Consider the following 26,149-nt stretch of genomic DNA (forward strand, 5'->3'; position numbering starts at 1 on the left):
CTCGAAGAGGCCGTCCGGTGTTATAAACGCCGTCTTCTCTCGGTCTCTTTCGTCGACTTCGATTTGCCAATAGCCAGTCTTGAGGTCCATTGACGAAAAGTACTTGGCGTTATGGAGCCGATCAAGTGCGTCGTCTATTCGTGGGAGAGGATACACGTCCTTTCTTGTGATTTTGTTCAGGCGGCGATAATCGACGCAGAAACGTAGGGTCCCATCCTTTTTCTTCACTAACACCACGGGGGATGCCCATGGGCTCTTGGACGGCTGGATAATGTTATCCCGCAGCATTTCATCAACTTGTCTCTTGATGGCCTCACGTTCTCGCGTCGAAACCCTGTACGGACTCTGACGGAGTGGTCTGGCATTTTCTTCGGTTATGATGCGATGTTTCGTGATTGGGGTCTGCCGAATTTTCGATGACGACGAAAAGCAATCTTCGTATTGCAGGAGCAGGGCCTTGAGCTGTTCTTGCTTATCGTTCGGAAGTCTGGGATTGACGTCGAAAGCTATGGGAGGGGCTTGGTTCCTCTGAGCAGGTTCCGCAGAATCGGCGAGGGCGAAAGCACTGGTGGCTTCGACAATTTCTTCGATGTATGCGACCGTTGTTCCTTTGTTCACATGTTTGTATTCATTGCTGAAATTTGTGAGCATAACCGTTGCTTTGCCTCCCCGCAACTCTGCAATTCCTCTTGCGACGCAAATATTTCGGGTGACCAACAGATGCTGACTGCCTTCAACGACGCCTTCGAAGTCAGGTGATTCAGGAGCGCCGACTGAAATAATGACGCTTGAGCGAGGCGGAATGGTGACTTGTTCTTCCAGCACATTCAAGGCATGGTGTCCAGACGGCGTGCGCGGCGGTAGTGCTTTTTCTGTGGATAACGTTATCGACTTTGTTTTTAGGTCGATGACAGCACCATGGAGGCATAAGAAGTCCATGCCAAGGATGACATCTCTCGAGCAACGCTGTAGGACTACGAAGTCTGTAGGATAAATACGGCCGTTAATGGTGACTCTCGCTGTGCAGATTCCTGCAGGCGTTACGAGATGACCTCCGGCTGTGCGGATTTCAGGGCCTTTCCAAGCTGTCCTAACTTTCTTTAACTTCGCGGCGAACGACCCACTGATGACAGAATAGTCGGCTCCAGTATCGACGAGAGCGGTCACACTGTGGCCGTCGATAAGAACGTGGAGGTCGCTAGTTCGCCGTCTCGCATTACAGTTAGGGCGTGGCGTCGGGTCACGGCTGCGTCGGCTTGTTCCGCTGCTTCCATGTTGCGTCGTCAGGCCACCTTCGGTAAGTGAGCTTTCGCCGTCAGGGCTCTGCCTGGTTGGCGTTGTGTTCGGAAAGCTCCGTCGCGGCGTCGTCGTCATCGGTGGATCTTCGGTAGTTCGTCGCACAGCAACCGCACCTCCACCGGTTGCTGCCCTTAGTTTCCCGGATACGGGCTAGGAGACCGGCCCCGCGTTGGGCCAGAGTACTGTCGGTGGTGCGGTGACGTGCGGCGGCTGGGCGACGGCGAACGCGAAGGGCTTCGTGGTGTCCACCGAGTTCCTGTCAGGTAGTCGGCGATGTCACGTGGTCGTTCTCCTGGCTGTGGGCGCGGTGCATTGACGGCGAAGCCACGCAATCCCATCTGTCGGTACTGGCAACGGCGGTATGTGTGTCCGGCCTCGCCGCAGTGGTAGCAGAGCGGGCGATGGTCAGGGGTGCGCCAGACGTCAGTCTTCCTCGGTGCACTCCGCTGGGCCGCTGGCGAACGGTATGACGTCGGTGGGGGTGGTGGCGGCGGTGGCGTATGTCGACGGAAGTGCGATGGGGCGGCGTTTTGGCGTGGACGGGGAGGAGCGTTGTGGCGCACTGCAGCGGCGTAGCTCATAGCTTCCGGCTCGGGCAGCGGTGCGTGGGGAACTTGAAGCGATTGCCGAACTTCTTCTCGCACAATGTCGGCGATCGAATCCACTTGAGGCTGCGCCGAAGGCAACAGCTTGCGCAGCTCTTCCCGCACGATCGCTCGGATCGTTTCACGCAGGTCTCCGGAGTTACTGGCTTGAGCAGCGGCGCAGTCTGCAGTCAGGCGACGATTATACTGTCTGGTGCGCATGTCCAGGGTCTTTTCAATAGTGGTCGCTTCGGCTACAAATTCTTGGACGGTTTTCGGTGGGTTTCTCATAAGTCCCGCGAAAAGCTCCTGTTTGACCCCTCGCATGAGGAAACGAACTTTTTTCTCCTCAGGCATGTCTGGGTCAGCGTGACGGAATAGTTGGGTCATTTCTTCTGTGAAAATGGCGACATTTTCATTTGGTAGCTGAACCCGGGTCTCTAATAAAGCAGCGGCCCTCTCTTTTCGAGCGACGCTCGCGAACGTTTGCAGGAATGCGCCGCAGAAAACATCCCACGTTCGGAGCGTGGACTCCCGATTTTCGAGCCAGGTCCTTGCGGTGTCTTCTAAATAGAAGAACACACGACGCAGCTTTTCGTCATGGTCCCAGTGGTTGAGGGCGGCCACACGGTCGTATGTCTCTAGCCAGGACTCCGGGTCTTCGAACGATGACCCATGAAAAATTGGTGGTTCCCTGGGTTGATGCATGACCATCGTGGGCTGGGACGCTGCGGTTGTCATTGTCGCTGCAGTCGCGGTCATGGCCTTGGTCTTCCGCGGCTTGTCGTGTAGAAGCCCGTACTCCGGTGGTAGCCCTTGCTGTCGGCGGCTTGTTCGCTGCTCCTGGTTGGCGTCGGTGTCTTCTCCACGACGTGGGCTGGGTTCACGGCTTGACGGGGGCGTCCGGTACATGAACGAAGCAGCACCTCCACCAGATGTCACGGGGTCGTGACGTGGCCGAAGACAGGAGACTTCTTGTTGGGATTTAACTGTTTATTTGGGCGAACCTGTGCCCGGTAAACAGAGAGTCCAATTACAGCAGCAGTCTCGCACAGATAGCAGCCTCAGACTGATAGCGGCGATCGCAGCGTCGGCCTTCGATCCACAACAGACAGGCGGCGAAGCGCGTCGGCATTTATACTCTTGCCGTCGAATGTTCTAGCGTTATCGCTGGCGGTGGCGTAGGTTCCAGAACAATCTGTACCGTTCGCACAGTGGGCGTGATCTTGTGGAAATGATCTACTACAGTCCGGAACCTTCTGGAAAACAGCAGGCGCGGTTTGCGCTGAGAATCGTGGTGTTTTGGGATGATAACAAAAACTTGGGAAATGGAACGTGGCAATATAACATGCCGAAATAGAAGCGATTACACTGCAGGCGCAATATGCTCAGACCTAAGTCACCGCCTACCAATCTTCACTTTCACAGAAAATCTCTTGCGTAAAAATAAACGCCCAAATGTCACTGGGTTTCGTTGTATCATAGACAATCCATGCTTAAGCTTATTTATGTATGCTTTAAACTTAAACTTAAATTTATTGAACAGACTAACTTGTCGCCTGTGTATGTGCAATGCATTTCAGATAGCGCATATGATACTTTTATGCCCATCTTTTTTGAGTGTTACAATACTGCCTTTTCCGACAAAACAAGTTGGAACAAGAAAGGCTCAGAACAGGAAACCGTGGATCAACGGTGACCACTTTAAGCGAATAGAGCAGAAAAACACGTTTTTTCACAGACTTCTTGCTACTAGAGATATTAAAATACTGCGTGAATTCAGGAGAGTAAATTCTTTAACTGGAAGAACAACCACATAAAGTACATTTAAGCTATAGTAAAAGCTGGTGATATCATTCTAGAGGGCACAAAACTGGCGAACGCATTTAAACAATACTTTGGTAATGCAACTGTGACTGATGAAGAGGCAACGCAATTTAGAAACGAGGCAAATATTTTCGTGAAGTCTCTCGTACTACATGAACTATTACTAGATGCATTTTACCGGTATATAAAAGAACTAAAGACAAATGTTGCGAGTGGTTATGATGTCGTCAAGGCGGTTTCAGTTAAGGCGGTGGCTTCTGCACTTAGCCCTGTATTAGCATATCTTAAATCTTTCTGACTGGAAGCTTCCAAAAAGAAAACTTTAAGGTGGCCAAGGTTACACCTTTTTGTATAGGTGGCAACATTAGTGCCCCAACTAACTATTGTCTAATATTCATGTTACCTATATTCTCAAAACTTTATGAGATATGTGTAAATACGCGCCTCATGAAATATTTCGAGAAATATAATATTTTTTTCAACGCATCAATAAGATGTTTGCACAAAGAAGACCAAGGAAGAAGCACTAATTAACGCTAAAGGTCACATAATCAAAAACATTGAAGGTAAAATGAACACGTTAGGTGTCATTCTTGATTTGTGCAAAGAATTCGATTCTTTTCGATATGAAATTCTACTGTTGAAACTAAGCCACTACGGGATTCGCAGAGTAGTCTCCGACTTGGTTAGAGGCTAGTTATCGTCGAGATATCAATTTGTAAGCATAGCCAGAGAAAAGTCCAAATATATAAACATAAAAAAAGCAGTGCCACGGTGCTCCATTTCAGGCTCCGTATTTTTCTTTTACATATAAATGATATAGCAGAGGTTCAGCACACACCTGAAACTGAAATGTTCGCAAGTATACTAAAGTGTACACAAGTATATATTCCATAGGCTCCACCGTTCAGGAAGTAGAGGCTTCGACAAATCTTTACTTCTCGAAACTTTAAAGTTGGCTAACAAAACAAAACACAAAGAATAAACACAGAAAGAACAAACTTTATTGTATTAAGACCTATTACCAGGCAGATCAATGGTAGTATAGTCAATTGGTTCAGCTATCAGTGACTAGAAGACTTAATAAAGTCAGTAAACAAAAATTCCACTGAGTCTGGTTTCACGAGCACCTGTCATGGGTGCCTCACCTAAATTGTTTTTTTGTAACAGATCTAGCTCATTCGGTAGGGTACTTGAGTGAAATAGCTTTCCTTCTCGCCTCATAGGTATTTAAATCATTGCATTATAGCTTGTTCTGCTTCAAACTTCAATACAAAATGTTGGTATGGGGGACAACGACTAAAGCCAATTAGTATAGAATATTAATTTTACAGAAGCGCGTGCTTCGTATCACAGAAAAAATATAAAGGTCATTACAAAGACCTAGAAACGCAACCGCTTTTCCTCAAACACGAAATTCTGCCTGTCAGGAACATCTTAGGCTAATACAACTGGCTAATACATTTTTAGGCTAATACAACAGGATGCTTACCCATGCACTATATCAACTAAATATGGCTTCGGAAATTTTGCCCACAAAACCAAGAAAACACGCATGAATTATAGAAACCACGGCATTGACTACAAAGTTATTCAATTGCTAAACCTTCACCAATTGAATATAGACTTTACACTGAAAGCTAAAAAACCTGAATCTGGTATCAAATGACTTCTTTTCTCGACTGACGTCATTGTTGACCCATTGTCATTTACACGTAAAAGTACTTGTACGCTCTGTTTGTTTATCTCTCTGATTTTTCACCATGATTCTATAATGGAATAGGTTTCCACAGTGTTTTTTTTTCAGTAGTGAGTGTATTCTGAACGTATACTATTTGGAATGAAGCGTGTTTTAAAACAAGTGCTCTTGTTTGTATATGCCGAAAGTGCATGTTCTGAATGTTTAATCATTTTGAATATATAGGATAACTGTAATATGACTTGCCAGTGTATTGTACCAATGAAACTTCTAAAATACGTGTGAAATATGTGTAAGTCTATGTGTCACTGATGTAGAGTGTTTTAGTTGATAGGGGGTGAGACCTCGACAGGTTTTTAGCCTTTCGTATTTGCCTCCTACAAGTGAATTCTGTATTTTTTCGGGAAAGTAAACAATATTGAATGTTGAAGAAGGAAACATTAACCAGACAAAATTTGGTGGCGCGAGGCAACGAGAACTAGAAATGATAGTGGTGCCAGTCCTGTCATGGCACCAGTCACTTTATTTCTTGCCCTCATTTCTTTGCGCCTCGTTATTATCTCAGACCGTGAACCAACTAGCTCAAGAACGGGTTTAAGTCAACGAGAACCAGGTTAACCCTAACAGTGATACTATTCGCTACGTTGAATTGGGGCTAAACAGGCCTAAAATGTAATGAAATTGAGAAACATTGAAACGGAGCACAATAAAATATTTATAGGTGTTCATGCAAATGCAAACAATCACACTCATTGTTACAGCATCAGAAGGATTTAAGTGGGGGGGTGCTTACATAAAGGATGCAAGAACCTTGCGTAATATGCTCTTTCTATGCTTCAGCCACAGGAATCTCCCAGCAAATGAAATAACAAATAATAATAATAATAATAATAATAATAATAATAATAATAATAATAATAATAATAATAATAATAATAATAATAATAATAATAATAATAATAATAATAATAATAATAATAATAATAATAATTTGTTTAACGTGCCCTGTAATAACCATAAGGTCGTAGTGCAGGCACACGCAAAATTTAAACAATACAAATAAACAATAAAATATAGACAATCTTCAAGAAATAAAACAAAAAGAGTCTGAATACACCGACATAAAAACCGAATAAGTGCTAAATGGGAAGAACAAAAATACAAGACGAAAACTATGGAATGGCAGTCATAAATAAAGAAGAATAAACACAACTATGTAAAAACATTCCTGAAAGATGGAAAGGGAAGAATCTGTACATAATAAGAACTATGTTAAGACAGTATAAAGCTGCGATAAAAACAATGACAGTGCACTGTAAAAACATCAAACCCTTGAAACCTAAAATTTTATATACTTCGTGTTTTTTGAACAGTAGAATGTTGAAAGAGGTTGGTCGATTCTTTGTGGTTAACTTACGTGGAATCTGAAAATTTACACAACTGAGAAGTAATGGGCAGGATATCATATCGCGAAGTTTTGTGTAAAAAAAAAAAAAAAAAAACAGGTCATCGCAATTTCACTGGCAGGGAAAGGATGGTAATAATAATATTCTGGCAGTGTTAGAACCAGATGCAAAGTGATTTCTTGAAAAAAACGATGGTTTTCAATGCTAATGATTTTTTATGGAGTCGCTCAATGGCGTCACAGCCAAATTTAGCGATGCTTTTCGAGTTCACAGATGCCTATTCAAGCTGAGGAAGACATATTGCTGTGTACAATTTGTGCAAGGCATCAGTAAAACTGAATTCTCAAGAGATTCTGCAAACACAGCCGACATAATGAAGGTGATCTATAGCAGCAAATTTAGTGTGAGCAGAAAAGTTTGGAAGGCTATGAAAATGAACACCAGCATTACTGAATTCATTAATCTTAATTAACAACATAGTATTGACAGAGTGCCAAAATGTCACGATGGATGTTTTGGGAGATATAGAACAGAAATATGACTGCAGCAAGCGACAGTCGTAAACTGAATGGATTTCCTTAAATACTCCTAAACAATATTAACAACAACAACAACAACAACAACAACAACAACAACAACAACAACAACAACAACAACAACAACAACAACAACAACAACAACAACAACAACAACAACAACAACAACAACAACAACAACAACAACAACAACAACAATAATAATAATAATAATAATAATAATAATAATAATAATAATAATAATAATAATAATAATAATAATAATAATAATAATAATAATAACATTGATTGAGGATGTGGCGGATGTTTTTTTTTATTCGGAGTTTTACACACAGGTTTTCATAGAGCTTGCTAGGGCCAAGAGGCCGCTCTGCGAAGCACTGCACGTAGAATGAGACCTCAAGACTCTTTTGAATTGCAATGGCAACATCAGCAGAACTCTTCAAGCGTAGCGGGGCACTGCGGAGTGAGTGGTTAGCTTCCACTTTCCATTCACGCTTTCTGATCACTGCTACACCGGCTTGTTATTACGGGGGCCACTCAGAGAAGTCTGCTCGTAAACGCCGCCCTGCCATATATAGCGCATTCGCAGCCCGCTGTTACGACGTACGTTACATGAGGTCACACTAAACAAGTCGCAATAAAAGAGTTCAGAAGTGGCAACAAATGCCAGGCAACTAAATGCGATGGTGGTTTTTGGCACATTTTGGCCGCAAATATGCCGTACACACCCACAAAGCCTGCAGATGTGTACCACGTTTGAAAGAGTTAAAGATTCTATAGGTAGAAGTATAGGTATAAAATGCGCGTGAGTTGATGGAAGCCCAATACATCAAAAAGAAAGGAGAAGGGTGTATCAGGGACACGTCGGTGACGTAGCACGTATCGTGGAAGAGATTGTTCAATAGCCGGATAGCATAAGGCTGTGTGAAGACTGCGCATGTCTGTATGTCGTTATTTAAGGAGAGATGCGGGTCCAAAAACGCGAGTTTTTTTTTAAATTGCCTTTTTTTTCACTTGTTTTGATAAGATTAGTACATCTACTGTTATGAAAAAATAATGCAGGTCAAGACTTAACTGTAAATGCTTTAAAATTGCATCTAAAGAGCACAAGGTGCCTGTTAAAAGGTCAAAAGTGTGCAGTCTTCAAGCACCTTGCCGCCGATAATGCGCCACCGCTCGCCATTGTTGATCGCATGAGTCGAAGAGTCGAGCCTCATTCTTCAAATAGCAACAGTTTCTTTCGCTGATGCAGCACAAGAAATAATAAAAAAAAGCACTCTTCTGCGCGTTTTTCGAGCGCCACGACTGGCTTATCACATGGTACGAATCGGGGACCGCCAATCTCTGTGCGGCGTCCATGTCTCGTCGAACAGCACAGCTGAACAATGCTTTTCTCGTGTATTTATCTTCGTTATGAATGAAAAAGGCATTGCTTCCAAGTGAAAGCCATTGTGGGGCGCGATCTGTAGGAATAGGCTATGAGCAGCTGGTCCGATTTGCGGCAGTTGTTGGCTTGCAAAAGCCAATGTATCAAAAGTCATTCACACCCGTTAGCCGGAAAGTTCATGTTGCGGCAATGGATGACGTCAGCGCCAATCTTGACAGGTTGAAAGAGCTCGCTGTGAGAGAACTTAGCAGGGACGACATTGCCATTATGTACGATGGTATGTGCATGACACAAACATGGCTGCAAAATGGCATGACACTGGACTTAGTTTGAATTTCGCAGTCCTGTCGAACTTCTTCCCAGCTTGCAGTTGGCACAAGGCTCTGCCGGATGGAGCGGAAGTTTGGCAAGCATTTCATGGCCCTGTCTGTGAGCAAAATGTCTGTGAGGAGTCAGCTCGAAAAAGCCGAGAGAGACAAACTTATGGTGCTGGCGTATTTTAATCGCAGTGGCCACTACAAGAAGGATTGTTCTTTTTGGTGTGCACATTTCATCTAATTTAATGATATGTTTCATAAATAAAAACTCAATTTTAACGGTAAAACTCATTTTTCTCAAAGCACAAATTTTGCCATTTTTTCAATGTGCCCCTTCTTTTTCGGGCACTTCTAGTGCTCGTATCTGCATGAAATTTTGCCCAAGTTTTTTCCAAAGTATGACAAATGCAATTATATAGAAGAAGAACGGCTATTTGGGCTAGTCGGTTAGAATCTATGGTGATAAGGGCTGCAGCGCGAGCACGAAGGTGCTAGAAGAAACGTGAAACAAAAGGCGAGGCAAAGAAAGCAAAGAGGACAACAAGAGCGCTGACTACCAACTGAATTTTATTTTTCACACCACACATGATAATATATACAACAGGCAACCTTTCAACAGCAAACATGAGCAACGTGACATATTCTGGAGAAGTGTCTCATAAAAAGAAGGTACAATGATAAAATGGCTAACCCTTATCTAAAAGCGCGAACTCTTTCTCATGCAAAACCACCGAAGGCTGGCTCACGCATCCGTCTCTATGTTTCCTAACATAATACGCCTCAGCTATTTCACGGATTAATTTGTTCATATGGCATACCAGCACACTCAGTTGGTAGTCGGCGCTCGTGTTGTCCTCTTTGCTTTCATTGCCTCGCCTTTTGTTTCACGTTTCTTCTAGCACCTTCGTGCTCGTGCTGCAGCCCTTATCACCATGCAATTATATAGCTTAAATTTCAATATTATATTGTATAATAAAATATTGTATGTATACCTTTACTAGGGTAGGTGAAATATGGACTTTTTAAGTCTAGTAATTTTCGCGCGTATTACCTGTCTTGTATGTGCTTTCCAATTAGTTATTTGCAATGTACACTTTATTTGAAGCATTATGAACCATGATAATAAAAAAATTACAGAAGTTTAGGGATGAAGAAAAGAGGGGGGGGGGGCTAACAGGTAAGGTTTTCACCTTGTCTTGTCGCAGAGCTGAAAGTTAGTAACTTGCAAGAAAACTAAGTATATATTTAAAATCAACATAAAAAGTTCCATAAACAGCTCAAGTTTCATCGCTCTAGGGTGAATATTAACAAAAAGTGTCTTCGAGTAGCATCTCCCCTTAAGTATAGGTTAACGCTCGGTCTACTTTAGTTGAAAGTGCCGCTTGCGCTTGTCGTTGTGTGTTCCTTTGTTTCGTGTTTGTGATATTTGTGGCCAAAGTATGTCATTAAGCATGTACCAAATAGGCCAACAATCAGTCTTGTTGCGATGGTGTTCACTGTGCGCAACAGGAAATTGCGGAGCCTATGTCACTACATTCATGCCATATAATGCCCATGTTATATCAACGAAATTCATGCATATTCTTGGTCATACGAAAAATACAATGTTTTCATGAAAACTACGAGCGAGAAGATTTACACGTAAAATGATCGCTAACATGAAAGGTTTCAGAGACCGTGTTATCACAATGCAACATGGCTACATTGAAATAAAAAAGTCACAGCTTTGCCACAAAGGCGAAGCAATGAACGCGATAGCAACAAACTGGAAGGTCATGCGTAGAATGGCACAGATCAAAACGTGCCCTGCTTTTCTCACGCACAAAGAACCCACGAAACGTACTCACAGGTGTAGATGAACGCGAATAAGCGTCTTAGTTTTTACTGCACCGTGTGGTAAAAGCGCACCTTTTTCGCTAACGAAGACTTTGCAGCAATTTAGTGACGTTTGTGTGGCCGCTAGCTACAACACAATCATTCCAGCGAAAGCTCAAGGCCAGCCAAGACGTATGATCCACCCCACTGCGTTATAAGGGCGTGCGAGTGAGCGTCCACCCCCCCCCCCTCCTCTCTGCGAAGCAAAGTACGTGTGGAAGATGAGAGCATGCACCGCTGCACCATGAAGATGTGGCGACGCACCATCTTGCTGGTAAATCTGAAAACACGATAGTTCCACCCGAGATACCCGTCGCCAGCGGTAAGTGATAGATATAAATAGCTTGCCGTTTGAACGTTGAAGGAGGTGCTCATTCTTGGCTCTGTGGTTAACGCCTCGCACTCACGCTTCAGAGGTCCCACGTTCGATTCAGTGCGCTCGAGTATTTTTTTTGGTTGTTTTTCTTTCTTGCGCTTTCATATAAACAGATACGTGTACATATATAATGAGTGACGGCGACGCCGGCGGCAAAATACAGCCGAAAGTGTCCATATAATTGCTATCGCAATAAAAGGGATACGACAAAAAGGTAAACATTGGAATTGGTCAAGAGAGCTTCCGCGTTACAAACAACCGCACTAGAGGGGGTAGGAACAGAAATTTCTGAGACCTCATTGGTTGCTCAACGGTGTACTTTACGCCACGAAGACATCGGGTCTTTCAACTTGCCTGTATTATGAACCTAGCGCTAACATTGCCACTCCAGTTTTTTTTTTGATGATTTCTGAGGGCACTGGTGTTTATGCAGAGTAAACACCAATACTGTAAAACTTGGCATGTTACTCTAAATGCAGTGCGACTGCAATTATTCGCACCTTAAAAGTAATTCAAAAAATTTTGAGTAATTATTCAAGCGCTACTCACTTTGAAAATTGGAAATTGCAAAATTAGAAACCTGCCTTTTCTTGAAAGATTTACATGTAAAACAGATATAAGCAGATGCCCTTGAGAAGCTCAGAAAACCCTTTGAAAGAATTACTTGAAGCCTACTACTCATAAGAAACTGACCTAACAGCGGAAATAGTTTCTACCAACCGGGTAATACTATAACCCATACTGCACACGAAACTAAGCATATTGGGAAATAGCTATTCAGCTCCGCCACATCGCTCATTCGCTTCGTTCTGATGAACATGGTCTAAAAGACAAAGCAAAGGTACGACAGCAAGAAAGAAAATACTGTTTTGGCTAAAGTGAAAAACTGTATCTTTCCTTTCATGACACATATTCATACTATTTGTCTGTCTTTTTCCAATTATATGCAGATGAGCTGTCTTGCACGAGCTGATTCCATTTTGTACCTTCAAATTTCTGAATGTCAAGACCTAAACTAACTCAAAGCCGTCATGGGCATGTGCTTCTCGTCCCGTTTTGTACCTCTAACTGATCACATGTTATGTGTCCTACGCATAACGTGGCCTGTCTAAGTCCAGTTTTTTCGTATTGTGTACGTCATTATTGTATCCTCCTCTCGCCTCACAAAAGGCCGAGTCACTGAAATATAACAGCTAAAGAGCCATCGTTTGTACATCCTATTTTCGGAAACGTTCCTTGATGAGTTTTTTCGTGATTTTGTGCTAGGCATAAAATGTATCTTGTTAGATAGAAATGGGCCACATAAGCGAACCACACAAGCGAGCTACACAAGCTGGTGTGGTATGATCTCCCAACATTTTTCTCCCGCTTCTTTGTACTTATCATCCTCCTGCTCTCATTTTGATCGTTAGACCTAAACAGTGCTCTTTCGCTGTTTCACAAATCCTTAGCTAGGTTGCCAAAGACGAAAAACAGACAAGTCCCCCCCCCCCTTTTTTTACGCACAGTTTCCTCCCCTGTTCATTTGACATATTATGCCTTCTGAATGTTCGGCTTCTGCGGCAGGGTCGACGCATCAAGTTGGCTTAAATTTATGGAGATTCAGGACTCTTTAACTCTTCGGTATGCGCATATATGAGGATTATAGAAGAACCACAGGTTCCTTCAGAATTCCTTATCTAGTTTTTTTCCGATGAGTGCATTCGACAAAGTGTAATGTGGACAGAAAAAGTGGTAGGTAACTCTTTGCCATGTACCTTCGGTTTGCTCACCGTTTTCAGGCTTCCGGAGATGCGCAGAAGCAGCTGCTTGCAGAACGAACTCGTTGGAAGGCATACCCTGCAAGTAGATGAAAAACACCCTCGTTTGTGACGTGATTCATGAACTCCTGCCACAAATAATGCGTATTACTAAGCTTATAGCATTGCTTATGTGTTTTGTAAACAGTAAAACAGGACGTTAATGCCACAAGTTAAACACGAACTTTCATCCTGAGCTCCGTAAGAAATATACGTATAGAACGGACACTTCCGTAGGACCCTGCGGCCGAGTTTCTGCTTTGCTTTCAGCGCCACGAGCGGCTGCTCAGATGTATTTGACATAAATAAATAAAACAATACGTTTTCTTTCCGATGCTGAGATTTTAACCCGTAACTTTACGCGCCGAAAGCGAGTGGCCTTACCTCTAGCCTACACACGCATGCTTACACAAAGTGAATACATTTACATCTAAACCACATCATTGTGCTGTACCCGTGGTGCAAACAAGAGTAGGATGACAACACTTTCTATCTAGATTTTACTGATTTTTGTGGTAGCGCATTAAACGTCCTCAACAGCACACAATATAGAGTCAATATTAGAATTGTAAATCAATAAAATATTTCATTAAAAAAGTATGCCAACCTTGGGTTTAGCCGTCTTCTTTACCCTCCTAAAGTGGTTATGAGGCTATTTTTCGGTTGGGTTGCAGTGCCGGTTGACTGAGACGTTAACCTTAGTGTTGTGCATTTTTAACAACTAAATCAACAGCGTTGAGGTCGACATAAATTAAATGCATTAAAACTGCTGGCTTGGTTCATACGATGTTTCTTGACCTTAATACCGGCTGCGGCGGCTGCATTTCCGTTGGAGGCGGAAATGTATATAGGTCCATGTGCTCAGATTTGGGTGCACGTTAAAGAACCCCAGGTGGTCGAAATTTCCGGAGCCCTTCGCTACGGCGTCTCTCATAATCATATGGTGGTTTTGGGACGCCAAACCCCACATATCAATCAATCAATCAATCAATCAATCAATCAATCAATCATGGCCTTTGTAATTCACGTTGAGATATATAAAAAAGAGACAACGTTGCCTTGTAACAACCCAATGTGGTGGTGCCCAAATGTCTTAGCTAAAATAGTCTATTACATGTATTGAATAACGACTGGAAGCGAACATGGGTACGCCATTTGGTAATTTTTCAGACCCTTCTTCACTCGGCCGTGATAAGGGTCTAGTAGCTTTTTTTTTACGAAAGTATAGTTCTCTATGACCGGGGCACCAGCGACTACACTGATACACCAGCACAAGAAGAATGTGGTACACGCGTATCAACGCTCGACTTTCAACTGTGCTGTATTAAAAATTACAAAACTACAGAAGACTTTTCACACATGTGCATTACTTCACTTTCTAAGACACGTGATGCTTAAAACTCACTTTCCTGCTAGGTAGGCCAACGCCTACTTTTTTCTTTCATTGCCAGTGCAAACGCGCGCTTCTCAACGGGAGCTGTCGGTCCACCTTAGTTCATGGAGTGGTCGTGATGCGACGCTGCATGTGGGTAGCGCTGCTTGCGTTACACCTGCTTCGGAGCGCGATAGGAGACTGGACAGACGTTTTTCCCACTCCAATATCATACGTCTGAGAGATTTGTTTCTTCGTCCTTCTTATTTGTGGCTCGAAGAAACACCACCTCCGCCACATCACAGGGCAGAGCATGCAGTGACGTTGTCGTGACGCTACCCCGTGGTTATCCGCATAGTGCCACGAACAGTGACACGCTATCTCAAAATACCATATATTTTTCAGGGACAGCGTGACCCCCAGTATTGCGAACACGAGAAATGCGAGATGGCGCCCCACAGATCTGCACACAAGCGAACAAAATATTACTTCATATGATTTCTGTCGTGAGGCACTGCACGAGGGGTTCTCTCCCTCATGACCGCAAAGCACACACGAAGGTTAAGTGATGGGCGAGAGCAGGAATGGGCCAGAGGAGAGGGTGGTGAACAGCTGGATCGGGCTTATCTGGCAAGCATTGATAAGATGAAGGTGGCTTTGGACAGGTACACTGTTTTGACGTCAGAAATAAAGGCGTACCACTCAATCAGCGGTTTATGATTTATAATGTGAAAAGATTCTAAAATCTCCCGCTGATATCTATTATTTCCCCTGCGTATTATGGTCGAGTCATCAGCTTAGAAGACTTCCATTTCACCCAACTGCGCCAATGAACAGCCGAACTGCTTCCTTCATCCTCGAAAGATGAATTGTCACAAGGTTTTGACGGGGAAGAAGAGAGCAGTCGGCGTCTTCGAGGTGAAAATCTTAATGTGGCCGAACTTGTGGTCGCGAAAAGACAACTCTAATTACAGCAAGCAATACATGCTCTTCACTGATACCTGTGCACAAAACGTAACGTCGTTGGTCGTCGATAAACTGATCATCGTTTGGACGCGGCGTCTTTTATACATCCCGCGTCGAACTTTCATCCCTTTTCACTGGTTATCACACATGCTCTGGAATAAGCTTCAGTGTTTGCGTCTTGAGCGCAATCTTAGAAAAATAATTTACTACAATCGTGAGGCTTCTCGAACGCAAAGGCGTGATCTGTGCCGAACATTTGTAACAGGGTTTGTTGGCAAAACCCAAATACAACGAAATTGACAAAACAAACGTGCGTGGTAGTATTGTGTTTTCGCAACCGATTATTTATACGCCACCAATATAAAATTTGGCCAATATATACTTTGACCAATGCCAGTAGAATGCAATAAATAACACCAGTCATGCGTTTAGCAAGGAGTGTTATCTTTGTGGGCCTTTCATTTTCTCAAGACATCCAAGGCAACTACACTATTAAGCAAAATACAGGTGGAAAACTGCCCCATACTCCTCGCTATACCACAGTTATGCCGAAGAAAAAAAAAGCTCCTTAGTAGCCACCATCCGACGCAGAAAAGAACTTGGAACCACATGAAACATGGACGAAAACACAAATTTTGGCCAGCAGCGACAGAACTTGGGACCTTCGTCCTAATGGAAGGGCGCAGGCTTAGTCCACGTCTGGGGCAAGTTATCTTTTCTCTCCTTTTCTTTCTTCACATTCACATTAAAAGTATTCTGATAACATTCCCTATACTTTTTTGTAACATTGTCTGTTCTCATTTATTTTGTGTCTGACAAATAAAACGAACCCTTGAATTTACACTTATTTTTTACGTGCAAGTTTTGCGATTTAACGAGAAAATTGAGTATGCCATACAGTGACACGTACTGCAACATTGTAATATGAAGACCTGCCCCATTACCCGTAAATAAAAGGTGTATTAACGAGTTTTGTTAATTAATAGGTTCAGTGTCATTTCAGCAGCGGCAAAGCATTTGCCACAGCTGAAAACGACAAAAGCCTTATACTGTTATAGCATTTCCATAAAAACGCTTTATTATCTATAAAATTACACCCTGAATAAATATTTTGTAACAGTAGGTGGACTCTTGTAATCTGCGTGCTATTATGTGCGCTCCATTGTCTTCTATAATTTGTGTTGTATTGGCCGTGTCCTGTGCAATGATGCTGGCAATAGCAGAGTATTGCGATTGTCGTAGGGACCGAAATGTGGTCGTAAATACTCTTCATGAAAGGTCGCAGAAGTAGGCATCCGATGGATGCAATAACAACTCGTTTATTATCTGTCGAACGTGACTCAAAAAGGACGAGCATTAGCGATAGTCTAATGCCATTGGTCCCGTTATTTACGGAGGCAGTCGCCGGGCTGATTACAAGGGTGGAAGTGTCGGTCCTCCAAAACGCACCACGAACATACGGAATATTTAGAATTCGGCCCTTTTAGTGCACCACTCGACGCGGACTGTGGTCCAAAGAATGAGGCAGAATGAAGATTTGATAACATAACAAAATATATTCTCAGATATGGCAGCACAAACAACACACAAGCACGTACACTCGGCAATAAACCAATACAATACGTCACCAATCACAAGATATTCCAAACAACGGCCTATACAACACATCATGATGGCACTCAATAGAACGGATACAATAAACGACGCGTGCTAGAATGTAATCTCATGCATTAAATAACCAAACACTTATAGACTAAAATGTTCGTCAAGCGTATTCAGTCCAAAGTTTTTGGAACAAAGCTTGAATGCTTCTCTTCAAGGAAACACTCAAAGTCCAAGGCCAGTTGTCGCGCCACTGCATCGGAGATTTCCCTTCCAGGCAGTCCCAGCGTCGTCAAATGTCCGCACTTCAAGAACAAAACTTCTAACACCGCAGCCACTCACGCGCTGCGACTGGAGAACACGCCTTCGCCCACGGCCGATAAACACACACTTTTCTCCCGCTTGTAAGACAAGCCTTCACCCGCAGGTTGAAAACCTTTTCATCTCTTCATGCGGCTCCCTCCGCTCTTGGCTTATATGAACTAGCCGCTGTGTTCCCGACATTTCTGGGCGTCTCGTCGGCACGCCGCACAGTCAAAGCTGTGGATAGGGCGGAACCTCTCTCGTAACGCGACGCAATCCTGCATCACCACGCCCTTTTCTTTCAAAATGTTTATAGAGTTTGCTCGGTCATAGATGCGAGGAGGTTGGTCGGTGTAGCGGTAGCGCTTTCGAGGGGGAGAGAAGGCACGCATGTGGTGCCCTTTGATGCTCATTTCTTTTTTGCGCCGGAATCTGTCACGCCTGCTCAGCGCCTCGGTTTCGCGTAGCGGTTCGAATTCGGAAGCGCGCACTTTGTCGAGTGCTCGTTTGTGACGTCTAGCCATTTTTTCGAGAAATTTTCAGAGCATGAAAAAGGCTGTTCTGTAAGAGATTTGTAGCAGAAGAAACTTCCTAATGTTACTTCGTAACGTGGCGGCGTAAACTGATACAACTTTAAAATCACCAAAATAAAACAAAAAGAAGTGGACCCGCAAAGAAGTACCTTCGTCATTCGATACATTCACAAAGTGTCACACAACCTACAGAAAGTAACACGAAAATACAGAATAAAGTACGTTTTCAGCGCATGTTTAAAGCTATATCCAGCCTCTTCAGTATGATTAGTGGTGAACCAGCAAGAACAATAAAATGAGGATCATGCGCAGCAGTTAATTCAATATCGATGGAATCAGGTGTATAAAAGCACTTCTAGTTGAAGGTCGTGGTACATCGGCCGAACCGGCCGATGAATAAGTTAAAAGCAATGATGAGCAGGCGTGTACGCTTAACGGGTCTGTTAACAGATATCGTGTACACCACTTCAAGTAACTTAATTGCGGGCATGTTTTTAGAAATATAAAGTCTTGTGCACTTACACAGAGCAACACCGACGTGAAACGTTTGAAATCTAAAAAAAAGGGGAGATTGTTGTGTCAGTGTAGCTGCACTTTCGCTCCGCAGAAATGAAAAGATAACCGTGAATCACCGAGTATCATCATCATTCTTATACATCCTAACTACGCGTGGGTTGGCTTTGTCGGTAAAGACGTTAATGAGTTGCTTTCGAAAAAAAAAGAGTTCCCACGGTGAGGGCCGCTTCATGTTCACGCGAAATTCGTTAATTATGATTGACATCTTTCGGAGTCGGCACGGCGTTCTACGTGAAACTCTCCACGGGCGAGCGAAATAGTGGAGGTCTTCAAAGGTGCGCCGCTGTCACATGCGTATTTCCATGTGCCGTTTTCTGATAATAGATTCTTTGTCGACCGTGTCTGTTATGAACCATTTCTGATATGGCCATTTGATCTTTTTTCAGAGCACTTGTCCGTTCATGCCAACATATACTTAATTAGCCGCTTGGATATGAACGCATGATCATCGTTGCGGCCTAATGCAACTGAATTGTTGTACTAGTAGGCATGGTTAGATCCCCGGCATGGAGGAAGAGAAAAGTTAGGAAGAATCAATTCCACAAAAAGAAAAAAGAAAGAAAGAAAGAAATGTATGGACCAAAGAAAGGAGAATAGCATCAAGTTCCATCGCACCCACTTTTCCGGTAGGGCGCCATGGGATGGAGAATTTATTGTAATATTAAAGTCGTTATGCTGTCTTTGAATAGGTGCGAACAGCAACCAAAATTTGTGGCACAGTGCTGCGCCTCTAATTGACATTTATCCATCAAACATTGCCACAGTAAGTACATAAAATGGTGCTGCCAAAGTTCCTGTAATGTTATTTTTGTGTGCGCCTCTTTATCAAGAGCAACTATCGTACCAGTCAGACGTTCGTGATTTCTGTCGTATGTCGGGTAGTGGCGTAACCAACCCCTAGGTAAGGTTTATATTGCAATGAAATGCGAGTTTACTTTTTACTCCAGACAACTTTCTCGGTGCATTGTTAGTTGGGCCAAGTTTTTCTACCTCCACTAAACAAAAAGAGGCGTAATTTACGTAACGCCACAGCGCACATATATACGAGGACGAGAGCAGTATACACAAGAGAAACACTGAACTGCACACTCTAAAAAAAAAGAGCAAAATAGAGCAATGAGCTCCGTTTCTCATTCGGCGCAGCGACTTTCTCTCTTTCGGGCGCTTTACCCGTCGCGACCCTTTGCGGCAAGTGCAAGAGGAGTAAAGTTCCTTCTACATACAGTATTTCAGTTTCTCTTCAACCACGGGGTCTTGCACGTGCACATGCGCTCGCCGAGCCAAGCTGGCCATGGCCAATCGTGTGCGATTACTTTTACCTATGCTTGATGCAAGCAATGAAACAGTGACGCTTATTCTTTTTTTTTTGGGGGGGGGGGGGGTATGCCGAAACATCAGTGCAGATACTTTTCTCTTTTATCGCTAGGTCCTCGCGCAACGCTCCCCACAGTTCTGTGTGTGTCTCATGTTGTTTTATGATTTATGCTACCTATGTTTCGCGAATACGAGCAGCTCTGCTTCCCTTGACAGTCACGCTTTATCGAAAACCATAGACTGTACACAAATAAGAGAGTTTTTTCGGTGTCGACACACTTGGTAAGCATAAGCATAAGCACATCTCGTGGCCTGTTGCCCCGTAAACGCATGAAGAAATGCCCCGTAAACGCGCGTCGCCACACTGCGTCAATCTTCGAGAAATAAATTTAGCAAGCATAGTATGCAGTCTCCGTTCGAAAACTCCGCGGTATCCGTCTCTTTCAAAGTGAACGCCGTCTCGCTGGCCGAATGAAGCATAAGAGTTCCGTCGTTCTGTTTCGCGATGTTTATCGCTACAAGTTTGTCTGCTTAATTTGATGGTCATTTTGTTCGATGTCAAGCTCAGCGGGACCGTTTTTTGTGATTGTCAGTGCCGTGTACTCCTTATCAGCCAAGAATGAATGCACTCGCTAGGCCTATTTGCTTCGATAACCCGCTTACGTGCGGTCAGCCATGTCGATTTTGATAGGGAGAAATGGTTTTTCCGTGGCAAAAGGGAGGAAAGTTTCTCTATTTAAAGACGAGTATTGGGGACATTGCCGTTCCTCTCTAAATATAGAGAGAGTCGCTCCATTTTTTTAATGCTGTCCAACTGATAAAATATTCTGGGATGGAGGAACCTCACGTAGACCCAAGCAATGAAAGCAATGTCATCATCATCAGCCTGACTACGTCCACTGCAGGACAAAGGCCTCTTCCATGTTCCGCCAGTCAACTAGGTCCTGTGCTTGCTGCTGCCAATTTATACCCGCAAACATCTTAATCTCATCTCCCCACCTAACTTTCTGTCTCCCCCAAACCCACTTACCCTTTCTGGGAATACAGTTAGTTATTCGTAACGACCAGCGGTTATCCTGTCTACGCGTTACATGCCCGGCCCATGTCCATTTCCTGTTTTGGATTTCAACTATGATATCCTTATACCCGGTTTGTTCCCTAATCCACTCCGCTCTCTTCTTGTCTCTTAAGGTTATACCTACCGTTTTCCTTTCCATTGCTCGCTACGTTGTCCTCAATTTAAGCTGAACCCTCTTTGTAAGTCTCCGAGTGTCTGCTCCGTAGCTACGTACCGGCAACAGGCAGCTGTTATATAATTTCCTCTTCAGGGATGGTAGCAATCTACCTGTCTTGATTTCAGATTGCTTGCCAAATGTGCTCTTATCAAATTCTTACTCTTCCAGTTACTTCAATCTCGTGGTTCGGCTCCGCGGTTATTACCTGTCCTAAGTAGACAGTCTTTTACAGCTTCTAGTGCACTATTGCCTCTCTTGAAGCGCAGTTCTCTTCCGAGGTTGTTGTACTTTACCTTCGTTTTCAGCAGATTAATTTTAAGACCTACCTTTCTGCTCTCCTTGTATAACTCCATAATCATGAGTTGAAATTCGTTTCGTTAGTCACACAGCAATGCGACGTCATCGGCGAAGGGCAGATTACTAAGGCACTCGTCTTTAACTCTTGTCCCTAACTCGTCCCATTCTAGGCTTCTGAAAACCTCCTGTAAGCACGCGGTAAATAGCATTGGAGAGATTGTTTCTCCCTGCCTTACACCCTTTTTGATTGGTACTTTGTTGATTTCTTCATGAGGCACTATGGTAGCAGTTGATCCCCTGTAGCTTTCTTCGAGGATGTTTATATATACGTCATTGACGCCCTGATTCCGCAGTGTCTGCATGACTACTGATATTTCTACTGAATCAAATGCCTTCTCGTAGTCTGTGAAGGCTATGTATAGTTGTTGGCTTTATTCTGAGCATTTCTCCATTACCTGATTGATAGCATGATTGCGGTCGATTGTTGAGTAGCCTCTTCGAAATCCTGCTTGTTCTTTTGGTTGACTGAATTCCAATCTTTTCTTGATTCTCTTAGCAATTACCTTTGTAAATAGTTTGTGTACGACGGAGAGCAAGCTGATCGGCCTGTAACTCTTGAAGTCCTTGTGATCTCCTTTCTTATGTATTAATATCGAATCGGGAGAATCATTTCTTGATTTGGTCTTTTTAAGCAGGCCTATCCTGCAATCTAATTATCAGCGCGAAGTACTGGAAGGCATATCCGACCCCAAAATGGTGATCACACATGTAGCTACCGCACGTACTTTTTGGACAAAGCAAAATCAAACTACGTCAGTTCTCAATTTTTTAAGTGCAGATGATACTGCATTTTTAGGCTATTTATTGCAGAGATACAATGCTTTCAGCCAGTATATCTGAATGCATAGTACATAAGCAAATGATGCAAGAAATATGTTGAAAGGCGTTGTTTTGCAATCAATGGAACTTTCTGTTCCGAAGCGCACCAAGAGAGTTCATAGACAAAACCCATGGATAACCCAAACAATAATTCATAAAAAACGATTCTTGAAAAGAACGAGGGCTAAAAGACCTTTGACTCTAAAAACACGCCGTTACGTCAATTTTTTTTCTAGGGAACTCAGAATAGACGTTATTCAGGCGACACACAGGTACATGAATGAAACACTCACCAATTTGATTAAACATCACCAGGAAAATTTTGGAGGTACCTATCAGGACCTAAACCTGTGATTCAACTTTTGAAGAACGCTAACGTAACTATCACGGATAATAATGAAATGGCTTGTCACTTTCATGAATATTTTGAATCAGTTTTCACTTGGGACGAGAACTCAACCCCAGAAGTGCGACTTTCTTGTGAACAACGTCTAACTGAGCTAACTATAACGCAAAAAAAGCATTCTGGATCTTCTCCTTAGTATAAATGTGAAAAAATGCCCAGGACCTGATCGAATTTGAAACCCCTTTTTGAGGTGATATGCCGACTGGTGTTCATTTTTCCTTTCGAACATATTTACAAAGTCGTTTCACTCCGGTGACGTTCCCACAGATTGTAGGTGTGCCAAGGTGATACCACTCCACAAGCAAGGTTCGGAAAACAACGTCACAAACTACCGACCGATCTCCATGACAAGTACTTGTTTTAAAACTCTGGAGCACATTTTGACTACTGGCCTGTTGAAGTTTGTGGGAGAAAATGGCATATTAAGTAGTAATCAGCCCGAGGTTCGGCAAGCCTACTCTACCATTACGATTCTTACTGAGGTTACACAAAAAATTGGTCAGTGTATGATGAAAAGGGTGAAATTAACATCATATTTATCAATTTTCGAAAAGCATTTGACAAAACATCGCATAGAAAGTTGCTTATGAAATTATCTTGTTTACTTGGTGACTGTCAGCTACTAAATTGAATAGAGGCGTATATGTCAAAGAGAAGAATTCGTTGAAATCAATAGTGTTCGCAGTGCCAATAAACCCGTCCGATCAGGTGTGCCGCAAGAGTCCGTTATATGCCCTTTACTTTTTTCTATCTACATTCGTGATATGGGTGAAGGTTTTTAACAGTAGGTAACTATAAAACATTATGCAGATGATACAATCATGTATGCAAAAATTTGCTCCTCTAACGACCAACTGGTACCTAATAACCACATACAAAAATTAGTGTTTGGTGCGATGAATGGCACATGGCACTGAATGCATTCAAAACCCTTTTCATGCGCATGACACGTGAAAAAGATTCGCTATCTTTTCCTTACAGTAATAAAGACGCGCTGCTAACTAAAGCAAAATATACTAAATACCTAGCACACGACATGAAGTGGTCAATACATGTTGATGATGTTTGTAATAGAGCCATGCGCAAACTTTGGTCGATACAACAAAAACTGCACAATGGTACTCCAGAGGCTGAAGCAATGGCACACAAAATGAGTTCTTTCAGTACTTACTTACGCAAGCCATATATGGAAACCTTAAATCTAAAACAAATACACTAAAATTGGAGCGTATACAAAATAAAGCCGTACGGTTCATTTCAAACTTGTATTGAAGAACTCAGTGCATCATCAAGCTTAGAGAAAAACCGGAATAGTGCCGGTGAAACGAAAAATGCAACTTAATCGACTGATATTCTTTTTTTTTCACATACTGAACAGAGATTTCAGGGTTAACATAGGTGAACGCATCGTAATATAGAAAACTACCTAATCCAGAACAAAACATTCCAAACATATTGCACCAATCGACCACAGAACAGATTAATTCAAGCATTTTTTGAACTCGGAGCATTGATGATTGGAATCGGTTACCTCAAAACATAGTCGAATGTTCCGATCCACGAATCTTTAAAAAAGCTTTGTCAGAATATTTTTGGATAAGTTGTATTGTTTTAGCATTTGGTCACCCTTTATTGTCCCGTTGTTGGTTACCCATTGCCTGAACATCTTCAAGTACTATTTCTTTGGTGGCGTATGTGGTATTTATTCGAACCTGTTATTTTATGTATATTAGTGAGCTGTACGAGATGTTTTTCTAATATGATTTCGTGTTTTGATTTCTTATTCTGATACGTTGTGCAATTATTTAGTGCTCCTTGTTAAAATTGTTTAAGCATGAACTACGTTTCATGCTCGAACTACGTTTCAAGCATAAACTACGTTTCAGGACTCTTGCGGTCAGGAGTCAGCTCGTAAACAGGGTGGCTAGTTTTTCTAACACAATCTGTCTCCACATTTAGGCAGATCTGATGTTTCTTCATCCTCATCAGCAGCTCTGCCTCTTTGCATGCTATGCAAGGCTTTTCGGTCTTTTTCTGTCATTACTGTTGGGACGCCATCTGGGTTACTGCTGGTTACTATAGTAAGGTCGTGGTTGTCCCAGATACTTTACAGATCTCTGTAAAACTCTTCTCCCATTTTAACTGTCCTATCTATATTGGTAGTTATTTCGCCTTCCTTGTCCCTTAGTGCATACATCTGATTTTTGCCTACCCAAGTTTTTTCTTTACTGCTTTGACGCTTCCTCCGTTATTCAGAGCGTGTTCACTTCTCTCCATGTTATACCTTCTTACATCGTATAACTTACGCTTATTAATCAACTTCAAAAGCCCTGCGAACTCTTCTTTGTGTTTTGTACCTGAGGCTTTCATGCTTTGACGCTTCTTGATGTGGTTTTTTGTCTCCTGAGACAGCTTGTCAGTGTCCTGTCTAGCTACCGTACCTCCAACTTCTATGCACACTCCGTAATGATACTTGTCAGATTATCATGCATTGTATCCATAATAAGGCTGGGGTCCTCGATAAGAGCTAAGTACCTGTTCTGAGGCGAGACTCTGAATTCCTGTACGTTCCCTCTCAGTGTTTGCTCATTGACTAGCTTTCTACGTGTCAGTTTCTTTCGTTCATACTTCTAGTCTAGGCGAAATAAAGACTGCATCATTCTATGATCACTGCATCGTAGCTTACCAAGCACTTCCACATCCAACACTATGCCTGGGTGTGCACTCAGTATAAAGACTATTTTGTTCTTACTTTCGCCATTAGAGCTTCTCTATGCCCACTTACGATTCCCTCGTTTTTGGTAGATGATATTCAAGATCTGTAAACTACTGCATTCTGCGAATTCTACTAATAGCTGTTCTCTGGCATTTTCAGTACCGATGCCATAATTTCCTATTGCTTGGTCTTCAGTCTGCTTCTTCCCTACCTTGGCATTGAAGTCTCTTATCAGCATAGTATACTGTATTTTTAGCTTACTCATTGCTGATTCCACGTCTTCATAGAAGTTTTCAACTGACGCGTCATCATGGCTGGATGTAGGCGCGTAAGTCTGTACAACTTTCATCTTGTATCTCTTATTGAGTTTAATTATGATACCTACCACCCTTTTATTATTGCTATAGTGTTCCTCTATGGCGCCAGCTATGTTTCTGTGGATAAAAAAACCCCACTCTCAGTGCTCTTCTGTCAGCCAAGCCACGATAGCACAGGACGAGCCAATTTTCTAGCACTGTATAGGCCTTATCTCTTCTAACTTCACTGAGCCCCATTACATCCAATTTAACACCCTCTAGCTTCTCGAATAGCACAGCTAGACTTGCCTCACAAAATAAGGTTCGAGCTTTAAACGTTGCCAAGTTTTGGTTCCAGCAATGTGAAGCCAAGCATAACAAAGTATCAAGTTAGAAAAAACTAACACTCACGATAATTTTGTTTCACAATGCCTACGTTTTGTCGACGTTCAAAATTTTTATCGCCTTACTGCAAAGGGTCACAGAAAGAGAATTTGGCACTTTTGTTTGTATCGATCAATGTATTATGGTTTTATCCCTTCACTT

General features: G+C 42.8%; 1 protein-coding gene across 4 annotated transcripts in view; it reads right to left on the reverse strand.

The window, feature by feature from the left end:
• LOC119175675 (neuropeptide F receptor) overlaps window positions 1-26,149 on the reverse strand; it is a 529,963-nt gene that overhangs the window by 193,079 nt on the left and 310,735 nt on the right. For 2 of the 4 annotated variants that reach the window (XM_075881859.1, XM_037426604.2), the window contains one exon: window positions 13,082-13,148. The gene's annotated coding sequence lies outside the window, so the exon portion shown is untranslated. Of the gene's footprint in view, window positions 1-13,066; window positions 13,149-26,149 lie in introns of all 4 variants that reach the window. The other 2 variants (XM_075881861.1, XM_075881860.1) reach the window with 1 other exon arrangement.

Source organism: Rhipicephalus microplus, chromosome X (genome assembly GCF_043290135.1).
Source record: "Rhipicephalus microplus isolate Deutch F79 chromosome X, USDA_Rmic, whole genome shotgun sequence".
Lineage (NCBI taxonomy): Eukaryota > Metazoa > Arthropoda > Arachnida > Ixodida > Ixodidae > Rhipicephalus > Rhipicephalus microplus.